The sequence below is a fragment of the Paroedura picta genome, chromosome 1 (assembly GCF_049243985.1).
Source record: "Paroedura picta isolate Pp20150507F chromosome 1, Ppicta_v3.0, whole genome shotgun sequence".
NCBI classification, from domain to species: domain Eukaryota; kingdom Metazoa; phylum Chordata; class Lepidosauria; order Squamata; family Gekkonidae; genus Paroedura; species Paroedura picta.
The window spans coordinates 68,291,790-68,313,956 of NC_135369.1; the positions used below are offsets into that span (position 1 = coordinate 68,291,790).

Sequence of the window (22,167 nt, forward strand, 5' to 3'; positions counted from 1 at the left end):
GAAACTGAAAGCTAATAAGTCTCCTGGTCCTAATGGCATACAACCTATGGTTCTTAGGGAATTCAAATGTGAAATTGTTGATCTACTAACCTGCATATGTCACTAAAAATCAATCACTGTACCAGAAAACTGGTCAGAAAACGTTACACTGTTTTAAAAGGAGATTCAGGAGAACCACCGAATTCTAGGCCAGTAATTCCTGTCCTCCCCAATTAGTAGCAACTAATCAAAGACAAACTTATGAGGCACATAGATAAACAAAGTCTACTGCAGATAAATCAGCAGGGATTCTGCAAGAAGAAATCTTGCCTCACAAATCTTTTGGAGTGAGAATATGAATGAACATGTCTCTAACAGTGACACAGCATATACTGTGTCTTTGACTTTCAAAAGGTGGTTGACAAGATACCTCACCAAAGACTCCTGTGGTATCTTAGCAGTCATGTGATAAAAAGATGTTCTTATTTATTAAAACTTTATCAAATGACAGGAAGAAGAGAATACATGGACAGTTCTCGCAATGGGTGGAAGTAAACAGTGGGGTCTCACAAGGTTTGGTATTGGTGATATTTAACTTGTAGATAAATTCTCTGAACCTAGAGAAGTACAATGGCCAAGTTTGCAGATGAGAGACAATTATTCAGCATGGGGTAAACCAAGGCGATTTGTGAAGAGCTCCAGGAGGAACTCTACACATTTTGTGAGTGGGTAACAATGCGGCAAATGGAGTTCAAGGTGATGCACATTAGAAGAAAAAATCCAAACCATATATATGCTAATAAGGTCTGAACTTGCTGGGCCACAGAAGGGAAGAGACCTTGGGGTCATAGTGAATATCTTAATGGATATCTCAACCAAGTGTGCCACAGCAGTGAAAAAAAGCAAACTGTATGCTGGGAATTTCAAATTATTCCTCACAAATTAGACTCAAAGGGTTGTCGTTGGACACCAGTTATCATCACTGTGAGACCTAGGCAGTGGGGTTTCACAGGGTGAAATTCCAATTTTTCAATCTCTGTGTAAATTCCTTGAGACAAATCTTGGGTATGGGGCTGGCTGTCCTCAAATATGCTGACTGTGCCAAAGTCTGTATAGAGATCCTGAAAGTTATGTAATAGCAATCCTGAAACAAATTGAAACTGAACCCTGACGAGACAAAAGTAATAGGAAGATAGAGATCTGGAAGGACATTGTCCTCTCCACTTTTGATGGAGTTCAACTTAAATAAGAGCCTAGGGCAGCCTTTTTAACTTAAAAAAAACCTTTTTTACTGTTGAGAAATCCCTGAAACATTCTTCAGGCTTCGAGAAACCCCAGAAATGTTGCGATCATGCAGAATATGGTTGAGAAGCACAGCTCTGTACATGCCCACCCAGGGCCCCTTCCCTTCCCACCCCCTCCAGGCAAATCAGTGGCCATTTAGAAAGAAGGCAGGTCAACATTACTATCTATGGTCATATCACCTGATAAATGATTAACACATTTTAAAAATATTTTTAAAATTAATTAACTCCCACCCATTCAGGAAACCATTCCAGGACTGTCAAGAAACCCCAGGGTTTCATGAAACACTGGTTGAGAAAGGGATATTTAATAGCATTTGCCTGCTGGAGAAGCAAGTTAATGCAGCTGCAAAGTAGGCCAGAACATGGCCCCCTTGATACAGCTAATCTGGCCACTTGGATCCACACCACGGTAACTTCAAAATTAGACTACTGTAATACACTTTATGAGAGCCCCTCTCAAAGTCAAATGGAAGACATCAGCTCAGATATTATCAGGAGTTTCATGGGTACATGCATATTAGTCCCATTGTGCAACCACACCATTGCCTGCCCATCAATAAATGGGTCCAGTTTAAGGAACTGGCCATCACAAACAATAACCTTCATGGCTTTGGCTGCTCATATTTATCAGATAAACCCTACCCTTATGCTCCACCATGACCCATTATGGATGGGCCAGAACGCCCGTGCTTGAGGTGGCAGGGCTTCAGGGAAAATCCCCGATAACACTCGCCGCCGCCGCCGCCAGCGTGGGCATGTCCCAGCCCAGGGCTACGGAGGTTCCATGTTAAGAAAATGCAGGAACTTCCGCAGCTTCCTGGATTTGCCCCCATGGCCCCGGCTCAAAACGCATGCCCTGCCCCCATGCGTACATCCGTCACCAAAGGTCAACCCTCCCCCCTGAGTTTTAGCTTAAGTTTGACCTTTCAACCATAGTAAAAACATCATTTATAGTGACGCATATAGCAAAAATTAACCACTGGAAATTAGAATCCCCACCCACTAAGCAAGTAGGAAGTTCTCTACCATCACTATCATCATCATAAGAAGGTAGCTCTTTAGCCTGAGTAACTTCCAATCAGTCAATACTTAGAGACAACAGAAGAAGAAGAAAAAGAAGAAGAGTTGGTTCTTATATGCCACTTTTCCCTACCCGAAGGAGGCTCAAAGCGGCTTACAGTCGCCTTCCCATTCCTCTCCCCACAACAGACACCCTGTGGGGTGGGTGAGGCTAAGAGAACTCTGATATCACTGCTCGGTCAGAACAGTTTTATCAGTGCCGTGGCGAGCCCAAGGTCACCCAGCTGGTTGCATGTGGGGGAGCACAGAATCGAACCCGGCATGCCAGATTAGAAGTCCGCACTCCTAACCACTACACCAAACTGGCTGAGTAGTGGAGAAAGAGGTGTCAGGAGTCAGGCTGAGCCCAGCCGGTGGAGTCCCAAATAAAAACACATCCGAAATCCAACAGCCAGTTGCAAATTTCCAAGAGAGCTTTATTAGGCTAAGTCCACAGAAAGCTAAAGCATGCCAAGATCTTCCTAAGCAAAGATCTTGATAATAATAAAGTACAAGGGAACACGCGGGGCAGTTATAGAGCCCACCAAATAGGAGAGGGGGAGCCGAAGGTATTTCGGCGGGAGAGTGGAAAAGTAACAGAGACAAGTTGGTTCCCAAGCTGCCAGATGGCCCGGAACCTTATCAAGCAGTTGGCATTTTGTTGAGACTTTGAGTTGTTTCCGCAAGGACACTTACAGTAAGATTGATACATTCGCATGGAGCCTCTCCCGCTGGGAAAGGAAGCTAGGAAGAGGACCAGAGGACAGGTTTATTGCTTTATGGCCTTGGCCAGAGCCGGCCAGTGAGATCTGAAAAGTGTGAGAAATGAAGCACCGGGATGGCATGAATCAGGGTTCATGACACTCGCCTCTCCTTAAGGCCCCCCTCCAGTTTGCTCACCCCCCTGCAGCGGTCGGGGCCGGGCCCGGCTTGTCAGGGAAGCGGGAGTGGAATTTGTGAAGGAGAAGGGAGGTGGAGACGTCCTCAGTGTCCACCCATTCGTTGTCGGAGTCGGGGAGGCCCTTCCAGGAAACTAAGTACTGGAGCTGCTTGCGAAAGAATCGCAAATCTACTATGTCTGAAACCCGAGAGCGGGACCGGGGGCGCGGCCAGTGGAGGTGCCCGCTGGGGAGTCCCCCTGGCCCCCCTTTCCACATTTGACTGAGAATCTGCACCAGCAGGCCCAGCTGCTCAGGAGTGAAGACTGTGTCCACCCTGGGGGTTCCCCCCCCCTGATGCATGCGGGAGAGGGCATCCGCCATGAAGTTCTTCCTCCCTGGGATATGCACTAAAGTGAAGTTAAATCGGGAGAAGAAGTCAGCCCAGCGAATCTGCTTGGCGTTCAGGGTTCGCGGTTTGCGCAGAGCCTCCAGGTTCTTATGGTCGGTCCAGACCTCAAACGGTACCTTGGACCCCTCCAGGAAATGGCGCCAGGTGGTGAGGGCGGCTTTTACCGCTGCCGCCTCCTTTTCCCAAATCGCCCAGTTCCGTTTGGTCGGGGAGAATTTGCGGGAGAGGTAGGCGCAAGGCCTCAGCTGCTCCGACTCCCCCCGCTGGAGGAGGACCCCCCCAATGGCCTCGTTCGAGGCATCGACCTGGACCACGAAGGGTTTGTCGGTCTCGGGGTGGGTGAGGATGGGTTCGGAGGTAAAAAGGTGCTTGAGATTCTCGAAAGCGCTCGTACAGTCCGGGGTCCACGGTAGTGGGGCACCTGGGCAGCCGTCCCGAGCACCTTTCCCGTTGGTTTTGAGAAGATCCGTGAGGGGCAGGGCCACCTTGGAAAACCCTGGAAGGAAATCCCGGTAGAAATTGGCGAACCCGAGGAAGGATTGGAGTTGGCGGCGGGTGCGGGGGACCTCCCACTCCAGCACTGTCTGGACCTTCGCTGGATCCATCCTGATCCCCTCAGCGGAGTCGTCAGAGGTTTTGCGGCCACAGGGAGTTTGTCGGTCTGGGAGCTCTTCAGGAGGCGGGAGGTGGTTGTAGTCCTTGAAATCCACCAGGGTGGTTTTGATCACCCTGGTGGTGTCGATCCATTGCTGCAGGGTCCCCGCGATGGGGGGTCCTCGGTTGTAGATCCCATTGGCAATGGGGCGGTCGAGCCCGTCAACGAACGCAGTCACGATTTGCACCTCGTTCATGGTGGGGATTTTGGCTAAGAGGGAGCGGAAGTCTATGACGTAGTCCATTAGAGGTTTCCCCTTTTGCTTAAGCTAGGCCAGAGCCTCCCTTGCTTTCCGTTCTCGAAAAGGGTCACGAAAAGCCTCCTGGAGCTCCTCCCTGAAGGATGCTAAGGAGGTGGCCGCCACCATTCCATTCTCGTGGTGGTCGACCCACCACTCCATTGCCTTGCCATCTAGGTTGCAGCCCAGGGTACGTACCAGGTCTATCTCGTTCCAAAAGGTGTCCCCCCCATTTCGCTAAAAATCCATCCACCATAATTAAGAAATAGGTGAGTCTCTCCGGCGATCCATCGAATCTTGCCTTGAACTTCCATCCCCCCAGGTGTTCATGGTGTTCCCCCCGGGCAACCCCATTGTTCTGGCAGAGTGTGCGGGCGAGCCAGAGATGGTGGGGGGCAACAGGAAATGGCGCCGGCTGTGGGAATGGGGGTGGTGGCTGCAGGGTCGGTTGGGGCGGCGCGCCCAACGCTTGGGGGGGCATAAGGCATCCCCGCCAGAATCATCGGGAAGTTGCCCATCTGAGGGACCATGTAGGGATTCCACCCCCATGGGAGGGGCCCCCCTGGGTGCGCATAGGACCCCCGTGGACCCCCCATCGCCAGCAGTGGCGGAGCGGGAGGAGTGGGGGTCTGGGTGCGAGGCTCTTCCCATGGACCCGATAGAAATGTCCCGGGGTCCGTGGCCCGTGGCTGGGATCATGATGGTGAGTCCCCTCTCCATGAACGTCGGGAGTCTTGACGGGGTGGGGGTTTGCCGAAAGCTGGATGTCGCTCTGGCCCCTGCTGGGGCCTGGGATCGGTGTAGGCATCGCCCTCCACCAGCCAAGTCCCCGCAGGCAGCCCCCCCCATGTCCAGGTGAGGGATAGTCAATCTCCGTGGAGGGGGGGCCGTTGCAGACGGTAGGGTGGAGAAGATGGTCCTCCAAATGGTTCCGAATCCTACCGCCGGGGTGCTGTGGTGCTTCGGCTTGACAGCGGGGCCCACAGGGGGGCGAGTAGCAGCTTGGGAAGCCGGGACAGTAGCTGTGGCAGGTAGGGATGTGGGCAGGGAGGTTTGGCCCTTCGTGCCCCTCTCTATGGCGAGGTGGGCATTCCAGAGATTGCGGTAGGTCTCGGCCTGGTGGTGAAGGGTATCGATCTCTCTCCTCTGGTCCCCCACGCGCAGCATCAGGCTCTCTAGTTCTTCCACATGGACGAGGTGTTGGCGCCCATCCCGGGTGAGGTCGACCCCAACTTGTCGGCCCATTTTGGCTAGGCGGTCTAGGAACCCCGGGTTATCGGGGGCCTCCCCTTCCTCGTCGGGGCTTGATGGAGAAGGCGATCTCCCAGCTGTCCTCGATGGGTCGTCTGCGGGGGGGGCCAGTGTCTGCTGCTGCCACAGGCGGCGAACATGTCGGGGCCGGGGTTTTGCCTTCCTCTGAGTAGACTTTGCGGTCAGGGGGTTGGAGATCCCCCTGAGAGACGTCCGAGCTGTTGGACCGGGGGGGGGGAATCGTCAATGGTACCGTGGTCGCCCCGTCATCTGCTCGCTCCCCGATGGGGATGTGGATGATCAGGTGCTGGCAACCCCTGTCCGGGGATTGCTCCATGACGTCCAACCCTGAATCGTCAGGTGGCACCACGGCCATGGGTAGCGAGGTTCTCCAGTGGATGGATTAACAGGGAGAAGTGGTTATTATCAATTTGTCAGGAGTCAGGCTGAACCCAGCCTGTGGAGTCCCAAATAAAAGCACATCTGAAATCCAACAGCCAGTTGCAAATTTCCAAGAGAGATTTATTAGGCTAAGTCCACAGAAAGCTAAAGCATGCCAAGATCTTCCTAAGCAAAGATCTTGATAATAACAAAGTACAAGGGAACACGCAGGGCAGTTATAGAGCCCACCAAATAGGGGAGGGGGAGCTGAAGGTATTTCTGTGGGAGAGTGGAAAAGTAACAGAGACAAGTCGGTTCCCAAGCTGCCAGATGGCCCGGAACCTTATCAAGCGGTTGGCACTTTGTTGAGACTTTGAGTTTTTTCTGCAAGGACACTTACAGTAAGATTGATACATTCGCATGGAGCCTCTCCCGCTGGGAAAGGAAGGGAGGAAGAGGATCAGAGGACAGGTTTATTGCTTCATGGCCTTGGCCAGAGCCGGCCAAGATCTGAAAAGTGTGAGAAATGAAGCACCGGGATGGCATGAATCGAGGTTCATTACATCAGGTAGTATACACATCAGGTGGATATGTATTTGCTTGAGTAGGGAAAACAGGTTGCTTCCAAGACTTCATGGAAAGCTGGATTTTGACAAGGGTTTTGGAAAGAGTAGTGGTATAACGCAGGTATCCTGAGAGGCAGATCTAGGCAAAAGAGCAGAATTGTTTGAAGTCTGTAACCTTTGGCAATTGAGATTTGTAGAGATGGCAAAGCAAGAATCATGGAAGGGGTATAATACCTGAGTGTAGAGAGGTAAGGCCCTTGGAAGGCTTTGGAATTCAGGCTTCATGTACACCATGTCCTTGCCCACTTAGTATGCTGAGGAAAGGGGCATCCAATGATATGAGCCATTCTTTTCTGCACCTTGAATAGACAGCCATCCCACGGTTACAGGAGGATCCCTATCATTAGAGACAAACTGGCTTTCTGGTTTTGAATTTTCAGTTGAGCCACAAATTCCATGACATGGAAATGAAGAAAGCATGTCAGCATTGCAGATGTGAGGAAGATTAGATCAGAATCTAGATGCCACACCTGGCAGTTGTCACAATGACTTCTTCATATTCACAATCCAACTCAAGGAAGGATGAGCTAGGGAATTAAGAATTCCCTCAATTTGATGTCTAGTTCTTCTTCTTTACAAGGCACTATTTTGCATACTGTACTAGTTTCAGATAGCTTATAATACATCCTAAACTCTTTAGGCAGAAATTTTAATAGATACTTCATGTTTTGATTGAGCCAAAGGGGATCATTCTACTTCTGAAGTATCCTTGATTTTTGGACTACACAGGTTTGCCATGCTATTCCCAAACTGTAGAAGAAGGAGGGAAAGGTGAACCATTTCTCAGGTAGCAAGACGTTTTAAGGACTATTTCATTAGCAAGAAACTGTGTTTTCCATTTGGTTGTCTCTGTTTATAGCTTCAGCTAGTTAGAGCTTCCTGGTAGCTTATTTCTGTGGCAGAGAATAAAACTTCTGTACGATTTGTTCTTTCACTTTGACTTTCCGGGTTACTTCCCCTATGAGTGGAGAATCTTCAAGCTCACACTACCAGATGACCTAGAGAAATGGCTGCTGTGGGGATCCTGCCCTTGCCCATAATTGCCTCACTTGAGGCAGTCTATATGAAAAAACAAAACAAAAATTCTTCAGATAGTGACACAGAGTTACCAAAAATGTTTCTCTGGAATCAAAAAGGGCTGGGGCACCCACATAGTATACTGAATTCATAGAATTGCAAGGATCTATAATTGCCATAATTTCAGGCTACATCTATTTACATAGACATGCATAAAAAAGGAATATACATGGTATGTATTTACGCAGCACTCATTGGTATGGGGTACCAGCACCTTTTGGGAGGCCTAAGGCAGGAACTGGTGGAAATCAATGTATCCATATATAGTACCAGCACCTTTTCTTTCTTTCTTTCGTTTTATTTATTTTTTTTACAAAATAAATACTGTGTCTATGTATGAACTTTCCAAGAAGGACTGTACTTCACTTCCCATTCTGCTTAAGATCCCCAGCCCCAGGAAAATCAAGTTGGCCTCAAACAGGTCCAGGGCCTTTTTGTCCCAACCTAGTAGAATGTTCTATCCATATTAATCAGGTCCCTGTGAAACCTTAAACAATTCCACAAGGCTTGCAAGACAGAGATGTTCCACTAGGCACATGTTGAGGCCCTGGAATAACATCAGAAAATTTACTGACCTCTAGGGTTGCCATCTATGGGTTGGGAAATACCTCGAGACTTTGATGGTGGAGCCAAGAGTAGGTGGGATTTTGGGCATGGAGGGAGTATAATGCTATGGAGTCCATTCTCCATAGCAGCCATTTTTTCCAGGGGAAATTATCTTTTTAGTCTGGAGACTGCCATCCCTACCCTCCCTATCTATATCTTAAACTACCTTTATAATTTAATATTCATTGAAGGGAGTATATTTGATATACTGCCCCCCTTCCCTTTTTCTTCATCTTGAAAAAACAAGATGGTGGACAAAACAGTTTCTGCATTGTGTGATTGTATTTTTAATAATTAAGATTAAGATTTTAAATTTAAGTTTGTAAATTTATATTGTATATTCAGATGCTGTCACCTGCCCTGAGCACTGGAGAAGGGTGGGCTGGAAATATAATAAAGATACAAGAACCCAGGGTTGAATTAAAGAGGCAAAATAATTAGGGTTTAACAAATAAAAGCAAAATAATCTGCCCTACATCTGAACAGGATGATCTTATGATTCATCAAGTTATATAACCTCAAGACTATTTTCGAAACAGTCTCCAAAATAGCCCTCCCTTTCCAAAATATATTGCTAGTCATCTGTGATTGATGATTTCTCCGAGAGTCTCCACACCTAAAATCAACACAGACACATTTTCATTCTGGGATATGGATGACTCTTTGATGATTCCAAACACAGGGGAGCCAAGAAACCACTTCAATCTCTGCTTTGTTTCATCACATGGCGCACTCATTTACAGCCACTCTGTATTCTTGACACTGTTGATCATGGAACACAACACATTGCTATGTGGGCTCAGTAGTACGGAAAAGCCAAATGAGCTCCTTCAACAGCTGCAGCTGGGCAATATTCTTGGTGCTTTATTCAAACTAGTGACAAGCTATGTTCCTAGTGTTTCAACAGCCATCCTGTTCTCCCTTTCTGGGGAAGGTGGAAACTCTTAATGTACTTTAATTCAGGCAATCACATGAGAAATCAAAATCACTGGGACATACTTGAGTTAGAAATCTCATTCAGCTAGTAGTCTTATATAGCCTTATAGTTCCCCACCCCTGGTTGGTAAATGGAAGGCCTAATGTCCAGATATGTTGGGATGACTGGATCACATGGAGGGTTGGGGAAATTTTGAGTTACTCCTAGTGATATTATTAGGAACACTGCAGACTTTCTACCACTTCCAGAATATCTACCAGAACATTTTTGAGAGCCAGCTTGATGTAGGAGAGCCATCTTAGTGTAGCAATTAAGAGTGGTGGCCTCCAATCTGGAGAATTGGGTTTGATTCCCCACTCCTTCTCCCTATACAGCTAGCTGGATAACCTTCTGCCAGTCACACATCTCTCAGAGCTGTCTCAGCCTCACTTACTTCACAGGGTGACTATTGTGGGGAGACAAATGGTAGGCAATTGTAAACTGCACGGTACAAAAACCCAGCTCTTATTCTTTTGGCAGAATAGCTACATTTACTAAGCTTAGCTTTAAGTATCTCAAAAAAAGTATATTCCAGTTTAAGAGATAGTTTGGTTCTATTGCTTCAGCAACAGGGATATGTTCCCTTTCCCCCCAAACTCCAGTTTCACACCATTTTGCAAAGGGGATTGAGATAGAAATTACAGAAAAACAGTGGCTTGTCTCATGGGGAAATCCACAAAACCTGCCTACCTCTTGCTTTTCAACATCTGTAGTGTCTGTCTCACCAACTAGTTTCTCTCCCATGCCCCTTCATCTTCTGGTTGAGATTCTTTTTGTCTAGCCTTCATTTTGTATAATTAAAAAAATACTTTTCTGGACTAGAGGAAGGATCATGTCAGTCCTATGCAGCACCTTGCATGGCACTGCTGCTAAATATAGTTTCAATAGTAGCGGTAAGTAATAGTGGATTATGCCAATGCTTGATAAGATAATTCCTCATCAAGAAAGAGCATTGGAAAAGCTGATTAACATGCTTACTTGTTTATGGTGGAGCATGTATAGATACTTTAGGGAAATCCATCACTGAGAAAAATATCAGGGAAAAACAACTGTGGTGATAAAGAAGAATATACAGCAGTAAGCTGGGATATTGTTGTGAAGATCATGGGTGCTCACCATACTGCATGCTCCCCTGTTCATTAACAGGATGTTAGTGTAGATAGCTTACTTATGCAAATAAGTACTTGTGGAAGATCACAGATCCTTCTCTGTTATCAGAAATATATGTATTTTGGTTCATGGACAAAGAGCTGGGATCCTCAGAGTCTTCCCTCCCTCCCTCCCTCCCTCCCCCCCCCCCCTCTCTCTCTCTCTCTCTCTCTCTCTCTCTCTCTCTCTCTCTCTCTCTCTCTCTCTCTCTCTCTTTCCATCATGACTCCTCATATTCCTTGGAGGAACTCCATCCTAATCCTTGGAGGTCTCCTATTCAAACACTAGTCAGGGTTGACCCTGTTTAGCTTCCAAGATCTGATGAGACTGGGCTTGCGTGGGCTTTCCAACATTATTCTGCTCAGATGTGTGGACAATGAAAGCAAATATCTATAGGGGTAATTGGGGCAGGTTGATGTCTACAACAGCTGTATGTGGTAAAACTTTGACTGATATGATTAATAGTTTGACTGATATGATTAATAGTATGATTAATAGTTTCCCAGCTCTTGGCTGGGAAATACCTGGACAAGAAGATCATAGGAAATACTGGATTAGGGTTGTGCGAGGCGGCATCCGAACTGGCTGTTCCAGGCCACTGCAGCCAGCACTTCGCCGCAGGGGGAGAGGAAGCGCAGGCACCGGTACATAACTCAGTGCGCACACACATTCACCAGCGCCACGGCTGCATGTGTGCGCTGAGTCATGCACTGGCGCCCATGCCTCCCCTCCCCCCACACACACAGCGTGGCACTGGCTGTGTTGGCCAGCAATGGCCGATTCAACCGCCACCGCACACAACCATACTGGAGATTTTGGGGTTGAAGCCCAGGGAGAGCAGAGTTTGGAGAGGGGAAGGACCTCAACAGGCTCTAATGCCATAGAATCCATCCTCCAAGCAGCCCTTTTTCCCCATGGGAACTGAATTTTGTCAACTCAAGGGGCCATTCCGCACTCGTTCAAAATTGCACAATGGTTGCAAATTGAAATCGCTACTGTTTTGCTGCTATGCACAACGTCGTTGACAATCTGCAACACTCCTGAAACCGATCGGCAAAAAGCGCTTCGTTGCAGCGCTTTCAGGGAAATCCCAAAAAGTGGATTCACCCTCTGGAAAGTGCTACACTCTTGCAACCAATCTGCAACACTAGCGGGAAAGTTCTGTGTGTTACCATTGTTGCGGTTTCTGCAAAATCCCTCCCCCTGGCTCTCTCCTCTGATCTTCCGGGGAAGCGATCGCCATTTTTTTTTCTTGGAGCGAGCGGACATCAACACACCGGCGATCCTTCATTTACCCAGCGAGGCTTCCCCGGCTGCAGTCCCTCCCCAGAGCTGTTTAAAGTCACCAAGCACAAGCATCGCAGAGGCCCGTTTGCTGGTTTATTATCCCTTTATTTTTCACTGTATTTTCGGCTGAAAATCGCACCCGTGAGGGGGGGTATTTTTTTTTCACTCGGGGGGAGCATGGCAACGATGACATGGCAGCTCAAACACCACCTGCTAGCTAGATGGGTCTCTCCGTTGCAACGAATCAACGCAGATTCGTTGCAATGCCTGGATGGTTAAGTGGATAGGAAACTGGTCAGAAAACTGTACCCAAAGAATAGTTGTTAGTGGTGTTTCATCAGGTTGAAGGGAGGTGAGCAGTTGCGTGCCTCAGAACTTGGTACCAAGTTTGGTACTTTTCAACATTTTTATCAATGATCAGGATGGGAGGGGGGTACTCATTAAATTTTCAGATGACAGATTGGGAATAGTGAGCACCCCAGAAGATATAGAGATCAATGAGAACTGAGCAAATGCAAGCAAGATGTAATTCAATAAGAAGTGCAAAGTTCTACATCTGGGTCACAAAAATGAGAAGCATGCATATCAGATGAGACATACACTTCTGGGTAGCAGTGTGCATGAACAAGATCTTGAGGTATTTGTGTACTGTAAGCTAAATATGAGTAGACAATATAATGAGGCAGTAAAGAAGGCAAATGCAGTCTTGGGCTGTATCAACAAAGGCATCACATCAAAATCACAATATATCATAGTTCCACTGTATACCACATTGGTCATACTGTATGCAGTCCTTCAAAAAGGACATGGGCAACATTGAGAGGGTGCAGAGGAGAGCAATGAGGATGATTCAGGGCCTGGGGACCAAGCCCTATGAGGAAAGGCTAAGGGACTTGGGAATATTCAGCCTGGAAAAGAGATGGAGAGGGGACATGATAGCTCTCTTAAAGTATTTGAAAGTTTGTCACTTGAAGAAGGGCAGGGAACAGTTCCTGTTAGCAGCATATGGCCTGTAGTAACAGTTTAAAACTACATGTAAATGAGGCTGGTTAGATACTTGAGTGAGTGGAAGGATTTTTTTCTGCCATCTGGAGGTTTATGGTTTTGGGGGGGTTTATGGGTTTTTATGTAATCCGCCTTGAGTCCCACCAAGGAGGAAGGTGGACTAAGAGTGTAATCTGTAACAGCAGGAGCTGTTATATATATTTTGCTAAGAGTTAATTGGGCGGAGATTGGGCGTGGCCTGTCAGAGGCAGGGCCCAGTCGGGATGGGCAAAGTGTGTCCTCATTGGGCCTTGCCTCTGATAGGTCATGCCCACTTAGGACTTTGGCCCAGTCATTGGGCCAAAGTCCTGACGGGGCCCACCGACCCAGCATAGCCAGGGGCAATCTGGAATCACTGTCAGTCTGCCCCTGACCACCGTAGGGAAAGGAGGTCAGTAGGGCTGCCAAGGGGGATGAGAACAGAGGCTTGAATAGGCTGTGCCAGCCCTTTTTGCCCTAAGGCTGTCCTAACTGTCATGACCAACTTTAAATTGGCTCAGAACCCTGACAGAGCTGGCAGGAGGCTGCTTTCCCCCCTCTCTTCATGCCTGCTGCGAAGCAGCCTCTGACACCCCTTGACTGAGGGGATGGAGGTATTTCCGAGAGCAACACAGGGGAGTCTGAAGGCATGGGTGTGGGCCTTCCTTTTGAGTGGGGGAGCTTTCCCCTTCTGCTAAACAGTTGGCTGACAGGGAGGCCACAGAAAAGCCCCTTCTCACTTAACATACTGCTGTGGCCAGCCATGCTGCTGGATGGAACAAACAGCCAAGCAACTCTCTGCAGATTTGATGCCTACCACACAGGGTTGTTGTGCAGGTGAAACTGGAAGCTGTTGCAGAGGTTCTTTTGCCTCCTGTTTCATCTGCACAACAACCCTGTGCAGTAGACCTCAAGTATTTCAGCTCCACAACAACCTGTGTGGGAAGCCTTAGATGTTTCTTCTCCTCAACCCTGTCTAAGCTCCATAACAGCCCTTTCTGCCTGGGCAGCTGATCTTTATACTCTGCAGATAAGCTGTAATTCCAGGAGCTCTCCAGGCCCCACCTGGAGGTTGGCTACCCCTGGATTCGAGATATTCCTGGAGATTTCGATGAGGGCCTTAAAATCGTACAATGCCTCAGAGTCTGGCCTCCAAAGTAGCCATTTTTGCCTGCAGAGCTGGTCATTATAATCTAGAGATGAGCAGCGATCTAGAGAGGAAGGTAGAGGCTCACAGACTGTGGTTGCGGTGGAGTGGTTGCGGGTGTGTCCCTCCTGGGCTGTGGGCTTTGGCCAGCCCTTACCATCAACTGTTTGTATTTTGGGGTGCAGAGAGACAGACAGACAGACAGACAGACAGACCAATATCAATCTTGCGAGTCTGGAAAGTTCAGGAAGAGCTAAATAAAGAATATTTACAGCCTGAAACTGTAAATAGTGAACAAGTAAATGTATGGAGTGACATGGGAATTGAAGTGAATTTTTCAAGCTTTGCCTGGTTAATAAAATTTCCTATGAACTCAAAGGCATAAGTGGCCCAGAATTTCAAGTGTAGTTAGCTTTACAGGAAAGTAGACAGTGAGACTTTGGGGTAACTAGGTGATCCACTTTTATTAGGCAACGACTTGGCCTTGCAGACAACAACAGGGACTGTAGTTGCCAGTAGTAGGTCTCAGGCTTCAGAAGGGCAGACATCACCAGCCAAGCAACCAAGTCGATTCTGGGGCCATGTGAGTTCCTTTTGAAGGGATGCATGTGAGGGGAGAGAGCTTTCCCTTCAGCCTAACTGGCTAGAGATGAACTATACTTCCAGGGGATTCTCAGACTCCACCTCAGATTCTATGAATACATTCAACAAGAACAACACTTTATGAACAACATGTGGTAACCACTTGTTTCTCCTTCTGTTCCCTCCCCATAATTCAGAAAGTGTGGTGTGACACTGCTGCACTGTGAGCAGCAGCCAATGAAACTTGTATTTGTTTATCAAATTTATATCCTGCTCTCCCCTGAATGAGGCTCGAGCTGGCTAACAGCATTTAAAATACACCAAGAAAAATAATACAAAGGTACAATGCATAATCCTTAAAATATAAAACAGAACTTTAAAATGGTAGTGCACTATGTTTTGAAGAAGAGGGTGTAGGAGGATGCGATATGGTACTATTGCCTTCGGCAGAAGTCATGCACCAACTACCTTCCAGTTTCATTTTCAGTATTTTGAACAGCCGTGCTGGGTGAGATCTCCTCCACTGGAATCATAATTTGATTGTAAATTGCAAGTAGCATTCTTGGCCAGGAAAATACACTTTTTTATCACATTTTCTAAAGTGGTTCTCAAGTATTTTATTTACATGCATTCTGACTCAGAGTCTTGTACACGCAAAGTAAAAGATAACTGTTGATTTTATCTAACCAGCTTCAGATTTTAATTTGTCACTTTTACATATAACATTTTATGCCGTCTATACATGATATGGTATTTTTATGTCATATCATTTATTTTATACATCTTTTATGCATGGTCAATGGGGAAAAAACAGGCATCAGTTTTAATGGCAGTACTTTTGACAAATATTGTTAGTTTGGACAGGGGGGGAAATGACTAGATGCATCCTGTTAAAGAAATATGACTTTTCAAACGGAACTGCTATGTTCACAAAATTTTGTTACCTCCTTACTTATGTTTCTACTTCAGAGATTAAACAAATTCGTGAAAGGTAGGTCCACCCATGGTTATTGGACATAATGGTTACATGGAAATCTATATTCAGAAGGGAAAAACACAGATCTAATACCCATGAAATTTCCAAATACTGAATCAGACCTCTGGTCCATCAATGTCAGTATTGCCTACTCTGGCTGGCGATGGCTCCCCAGGGTCTTAAAGTCAGCTCTTTCACATTACCTCCAACCTAACCCTTCTAACTGGAAAGGCCAGTGATTGAACCTGGAACTTTCTGGATGCCAAACAGATATCTTTCACTGAAAAGAGGAAACAAAATGGAGCAACTTTTGCCCCCATGACCCACTTGTAATCCTTTTGGGTATATCTGGCTGGTCACAGTGTGAAACAGCATGCTGGACTAGCTGAGCTATTGATCTGATCCGGCACATACGTTCTTATGTACTTACCTGCTCCTTAAAGTAACCATCTTATTTGCAGTCGCCTTTTATTGTATGGAACAGCATAGACAAAGGACTTACCAGAGCTTTCCATCCCTGTATTCATTGTTCAAGTCATTTGAGACCAAGAAGCCGAGAGAAAGAAAAACAGCATCTGGATAATATATAATCAAAGGTGAAAGTGAGGAAGAAGTGGGAGTTGAGAGAGAAAGATGCCTCACGAGTAAGGCTGCAGAAGATCAAAGTAGAGGGAAGAAATATTGTCCTGGTAGGGTAAAGTTCAAGAATGTGGCTGCAGGAGAAAGGTGATGAAAAGACTCCTTAAAGAATATGAAGTGGCAATTTCTTTGATGCAGGGAGGCCAGCAAAGAAACACACAACCTCATGTAATCTATGAGGATTGTAAGGAGTGTCTAATTCACATCTCAGATAAATGTAGTGTGAATTAAAAAAAGGATTAAAGAATGATTAATCCTGAACATCTAGTTTCACACTTCAGCTGAGGCAGGAAGGTGGACCTTGATTAATTCAAGAGTGTGAATGAAAATTCACACGAAGAGGAGGGGGAAAGAATCATTTACTTCTTCCAAAATAAAATGTATTTGTGTGTATTTTTTTTAATTGACAAAGGAAGAACTGGAGCTAAAGGGTGAAAGCTTGTAGATGAGGGAAAGAGACAGAGGGACTGTGGGATTGTGTTTAAATTAATGAGATGTGGATGTGATCCTGCTCTGAGCAGGGGTTTGGACTAGGTGGCCTAGATTAGCGATCCCCAACCTGTGGGCTGCGGACCACATATGGTCCGTTGACTAACTGGAGGTGGGCCGCGAAGAACGCCTTCTCCCCCCCCCCCGGCCCTTTACTTCATCCACGATCTGGCAGGCACACCTGGGGCTATCTCGTTGCAGAGAAACAAGCTCAGGGTTCCCATTGATTTGTCATTGTCATGAGTTAAAATTTCCATGAAAATAAAATGTTCCTTATGTTCATTGTTGTGGCGTGTCTGTATCTTATTTTGAAGGGATGTTTATACATTACCATAGCGATCAGAGTCAGAGAGCGTTAGGGCAGTGGGACCCAGTAAAATTGTCAAGCGTTGAGTGGTCCCCGGTGATAAAAAGGTTGGGGACCACTGGCCTAGATGGCCCCTTCCAACTCTATGATTCTATACTCAATAATACTTTTTAATGATAAACATCCTTTTTATGGTGAAAATCTACCCTTCCTACTTTGCTTCTCCTTATACCTGGAACTGTTTCTCAGAATGCCTTTCATATTCCGGAAAATCACTCCTTAAAAATCCATTTTTGTCAGCTGTTTAATTCCCTTTCTTTTCTGAAACTGTATGTGCCCATATTTCTAATGCCTGCCTTTTTGTTTGTTGTCTCCTTTCAGGTTCTCCTTTGTAAAGTTTGTGTGGCTAAAACCAAGTTCAAATCCCCACCCCCACTCCCTATACAACTTGGTGTGTGCCCTTGGACTAGTCATGTACTGTCAGTCTAATCTACCTCAGAGGATTGTTGTGATCATAAATGGAGGAGGCAAACCCAAAAATCCATCAGTAGTATGCAGTGACAGTCACCAATCTTTTCCATTGTTCCTTCCCCCCAGCAATCGTTTATGTCCCCAGAATTTTTTTGATTTCTGAGGTTGCTGTTGGCAGAGTCTAAATAAACAAAGAGAAGTAAAGCATCAGAATGTTTAAAAGAATAAAACAGTTTTACTAAGAAAAGAAACAAACTTCATATAGATAGTGAGTCCTAATAGTTTGTCTGCTTTGTTTTATATTCATTGTCTATTCTGGAGGCGATCAGGGAAGAAGTGCCTTCAAAGAAGAAGAAGAGTTGGTTCTTATATGCCGCTTTTCTCCACCCAAAGGAGTGTCAAAGTGGCTTACAATCACCTTCCCTTTCCACAACAGGCACCCTGTGAGATAGGTGAGGCTGAGAGAGCTTTGATATTACATCTCAGTCAGTACAGCTTTATCAGTGCTGCGGTAGCCCAAGGTCACCCAGTTGGCTGCATGTGGGGGAGCGGGGAATCAAACCTGATTTGCTAGATTAGAAGTCCACACTCCAAACCACTACACCAAGCTGGCTCTTTGTGTAGAAAGGAGCAGGAAGGAGCAGAAAGTCTCCAATTGAGCAAAACAGGACACCGGAGGAGATTATTTGAAAAATATCAGGAAGTTCCTGTTCTAACTACGATAAATACTCATCTCCTCAATGCCCCCTGTAGGATATTCTTCATATGACTTTGAATCAGGCACACTTGAGTTCTGGCATATTCCAACATTTGCAAGACCCACATGAACAACCACATGGGTGAGGAGGCTACAATGGGGAGAGGGAAGGGGACAACACCTCCCTTTCTGCCTCTTTCATCACTGCAGCTCTATTGAGAGAATAGCATAATCAGATCCCTTCCCTCTGCATGGTGACCAGTTAACACAGGATCCATGATCCCATACATAGTAGGAATGGCATTTATAACAGATCTGTAATCCTATTATCCATAGATCACTGGATATAATCCCATGTTGTTAGGTGCGAAGTCGTGTCCAACCCATCACGACCCCATGGACAATGATCCTCCAGGCCTTCCTGTCCTCTACCATTCCCCAGAGTCCATTTAAGTTTGCACCTACTGCTTCAGTGACTCCATCCAGCCACCTCATTCTCTGTTGTCCCCTTCTTCTTTTGCCCTCGATTGCTCCCAGCATTAGGCTCTTTTCCAGGGAGTCCTTCCTTCTCATGAGGTGGCCAAAGTATTTGAGTTTCATCTTCAGGATCTGGCCTTGGGTTTGAAAATTTCTGTATAAATATTCTGTGAATCCCCATTTTCTGTAGAGAATGTGATGTCTGCAGTGTGCATATTTTCCTAATCTTTCAGGTTAGAACAGAGGCATGTTCCTTTGTCAGTTTAGACCATTAGGTGACCATAGGAGAACATTCATGTGCAGTCATCTGCATGGTGTCTCTCATTTTTGCCATATTACATGGACAAGAGCTGCCAACATTAGCCATCTGACAGATTGGTGAATAAAAAGGTGTGGCTGCTGGCAGAACATATCCACTCCTTTCTGACTGAAGTGGTCTAAAACATTCTTTACTTATATGAATTATTGCTGAGAAATCAGAAAGGGGAAAAATTACTTTAGGGAGGCAATTACGGGAGAACTTTAGGCAGGAAAGTGAAGAATAAGACTGTCAATCTCATTTGTGATTTAATGACAGCTGTTACAGACTTTTTTACATGACTTTTTTCTTTACATAGTTGGCAGCTCTATCTGCATACATGTAAAGACAGGTTCTGTCATGCAAAGTTAAAAATGTATTGCATTAAGTTGTCTGTCTTTAACCTGAACTCTCAAGGATTGGACCTGAGTCCTTATACATACACAATACATGGGCCTGGGAGCTGCAAAACTATCTACAACTGAGAGAGGCCATTGTTCTAACTAAGACAAAACTACCCACATGGATTAGCAGCAGCTCCTCATGGTCTCAGGTAAAGGCCAATCATAAGGCAAGATAGAGATTAGTGTAGTTAGCCAGAATAGTGCATTAGTTATCACATCAGACTGAGGCCTGGGCTGCTTCTGCACTTACTTTGTTTGTTCCATTGTGGATACTGCTGAATTCAGATCGATTTGAACTTGAGTCCTCCTCTATTCCCCCCCCCCCCCATGGAAACAGAAAGTGTTCTACACTCGATTATAGAAGTTCAGAAAGGGGGGGGGAGAGAGAGAGAAGCGTAGCAGGAGCCTCTTTCTTTTCTTGAATGTGGTGGGGTGGAGCGGTTTGGAGACAGCAGAGGAGTGGGGAGAAAACCAAGAGGGAAATCTCTGCTGAGAGAAGTTAGGGCTTTTGGAGCACATTCACTTTAAGGCAAGCCTTGCTACCAGGAACCAGGAAGACTTTGAACTGACACCCTGACCAATCAGGGAAGACTTCTTTGTTACCCCATTGGAGGCACAAAGCAGAGTTAATTCATTGTTGTTGTTGTTGTTGTTGTTGTTGTTGTTGAAATACTGAGGTTTATATCCACTCCAGGATATTGTGGGGCAAAGGTAGGATCACCATGAAGCAATCATGCTTGTTGCAGAGGGAAAATTTAAAGCACCCCAAATCAAAATGCAAATCGAATTCAGTGTAGATGGGAGGGATTCATTCAAACTGGAACTGGGTAAAAAGCCCTGTATAGACTGGCTTCAAATCCCTACTGTGCCATGCTAGCTCACTGACTGACTTTGCACAAGGCACCCCCTTTCAGCTGGACCTGCCTCACAGTGTTTTTGTAAAGATAAAATGGATAAAACAATATATACACATTTTGAGCTCCTTATAGGGAGATATAAATATTCAAACCCTTCTCCCAATGTGCAGGTATCTGCAGGGATCAATGGTCTGGATCTACTGGCATAATGTAAACATTACTAGCAGGCCTGGGTACATATAGCTAACAAATGTTTATACCTGGCTGCTTTTTGCTGGAATTTCCAGTACCTGTGAGTAATCTCAAGTGGGTTTTGAACAAGCCTGATTTTACCTAGCCCTGGTAGTGGGGAAAAGGGACATCAAGACTTTTGGTGACCCCATACGATTTTCAAAGTAAGAGGTGTTCAGAGGTTGTTTTCCATTGACTGCATCTGTGTCATGGCCCTGGTGTGCATTCAGGGTCTCCCATTCAAATATTAGAAGTCTAGCTTTCAAGATATGATGAGATTGGACTAGCCTGAATTATCCAGGTCAAGGTTCCTTAGCCCTACAGAAACTTAAAGTAGGAAAAAAAATGGGGGGGGGGGACTATGGTACTGAAGGTTAATTCTCAGATATGAAATCTTCAGGGCCTCTCTTTGACCCATTATGCACGAGCCATAATGCCCGCGTTGACGGCAGCAGCGCTTTGAGAAAAGTCACCAATAATGCTCGCTGCCGCCACCATTGCAGGCGCCTTCCGGCCCAGGGCTATGGAAGGCCTGCGTTAAGCAAATGTGGGATCTTCCGTAGCTTCCTGGGTACGCTGGGGCTGTGGCAGGCCGGCGTTGTGCATAATTGCCAGAGCCAGGCCTGTCGGCCCGCCCAGACCCAACCCTATTGAGTCCCTGTACAGAGTCCAATGTGTTTGTCAGCAGCAAAGGGAGACAGTTCAGACAGAAGGTGGGGCAGCTAGTGGAGAGAAGCCAGACTGGGGTCAAAAGATGGAGGATGAGTTGAAAGCCAAACCAGAATCAGAAGCCAGGACTATGGTCAGGAGCGAAAGACAAGGCTTAGTAGCTGGAAGTGTAGTCAGGAGCCTAATCCAAGGGTCTGGAGCTGGAAGCATCATCAGGAGTTGATATAGGCTAGATATAGGCTAGATATCAGGAAAAGAATTTTCACAGTCAGAGTAGTTCAGCAGTGGAATAGGCTGCCTAAGGAGGTGGTGAGCTCCCCCTCACTGGCAGTCTTCAAGCAAAGGTTGAATACACACTTTTCTTGGATGATTTAGGATGCTCTGGGCTGTTCCTGCATTGAGCAGGGGGTTGGACTAGATGGTCTGTGTGGCACCTTCCAACTCTATGAATCTAGGATTCTATTCTATGATTCTATGAGTCAGGCCAGTGTCAGGAATTGGGATTCAGGCAGGCAGAGCTTCACTGTAGTGAACCAAAACATGGAAATGTCTGGGAAGACAAGCAGGTAAATGCATATATTGCACCCATGAAGGACCTTGAGTACACCAAATCATGGTGGAGTAACCCTCAGTCAGAGGGCTTACACCTAGACCTAGTCCTCATCAGGGGAAGGAGTTACATCTGGGTCCTATCTAACTGGACAGCGATCTGACAGACATGCTGATCTCCTGACCACTGTCAGGTGAGTCTAAGACCCATTATGCACGGGGGGTTTAGCGCACATTCGGGGAGGAATGGCGGCGACTAAAATCACCGATAACGCACGGTGCCAGCTGCAACCGGCCGCAGCTTTGGTGCATGCTACCGAAAAAGCCGCCTTAGCGAAACGCGGAAGAAAGCGCAGCTTCCGGGTGACCGGGGCGCAACCAGAAGTGGCGCCCGGATCGCCGCGTGCATAATCGGTTACTCTGGGTTTTGCCGCCATCGCGCCCCGCTCTGTGCATAACCGGTGTGCATT

The 22,167-nt window shown here is 46.4% G+C and overlaps 1 protein-coding gene and 1 long non-coding RNA gene across 7 annotated transcripts in view; one reads left to right on the plus strand and one right to left on the minus strand.

Annotated features, from left to right (window-relative positions):
- Nucleotides 1–16,923, minus strand: part of LOC143839595 (uncharacterized) — a 113,400-nt gene extending 96,477 nt beyond the window's left edge. For all 4 annotated transcript variants that reach the window (XR_013231779.1, XR_013231778.1, XR_013231776.1 and 1 more), the window contains exon 1: nt 16,112–16,923. This is a non-coding gene — a long non-coding RNA (uncharacterized LOC143839595). The remainder of the gene's footprint in view (nt 1–16,111) is intronic.
- Nucleotides 1–22,167, plus strand: part of LRFN2 (leucine rich repeat and fibronectin type III domain containing 2) — a 371,749-nt gene that overhangs the window by 347,039 nt on the left and 2,543 nt on the right. The window lies entirely within an intron of this gene.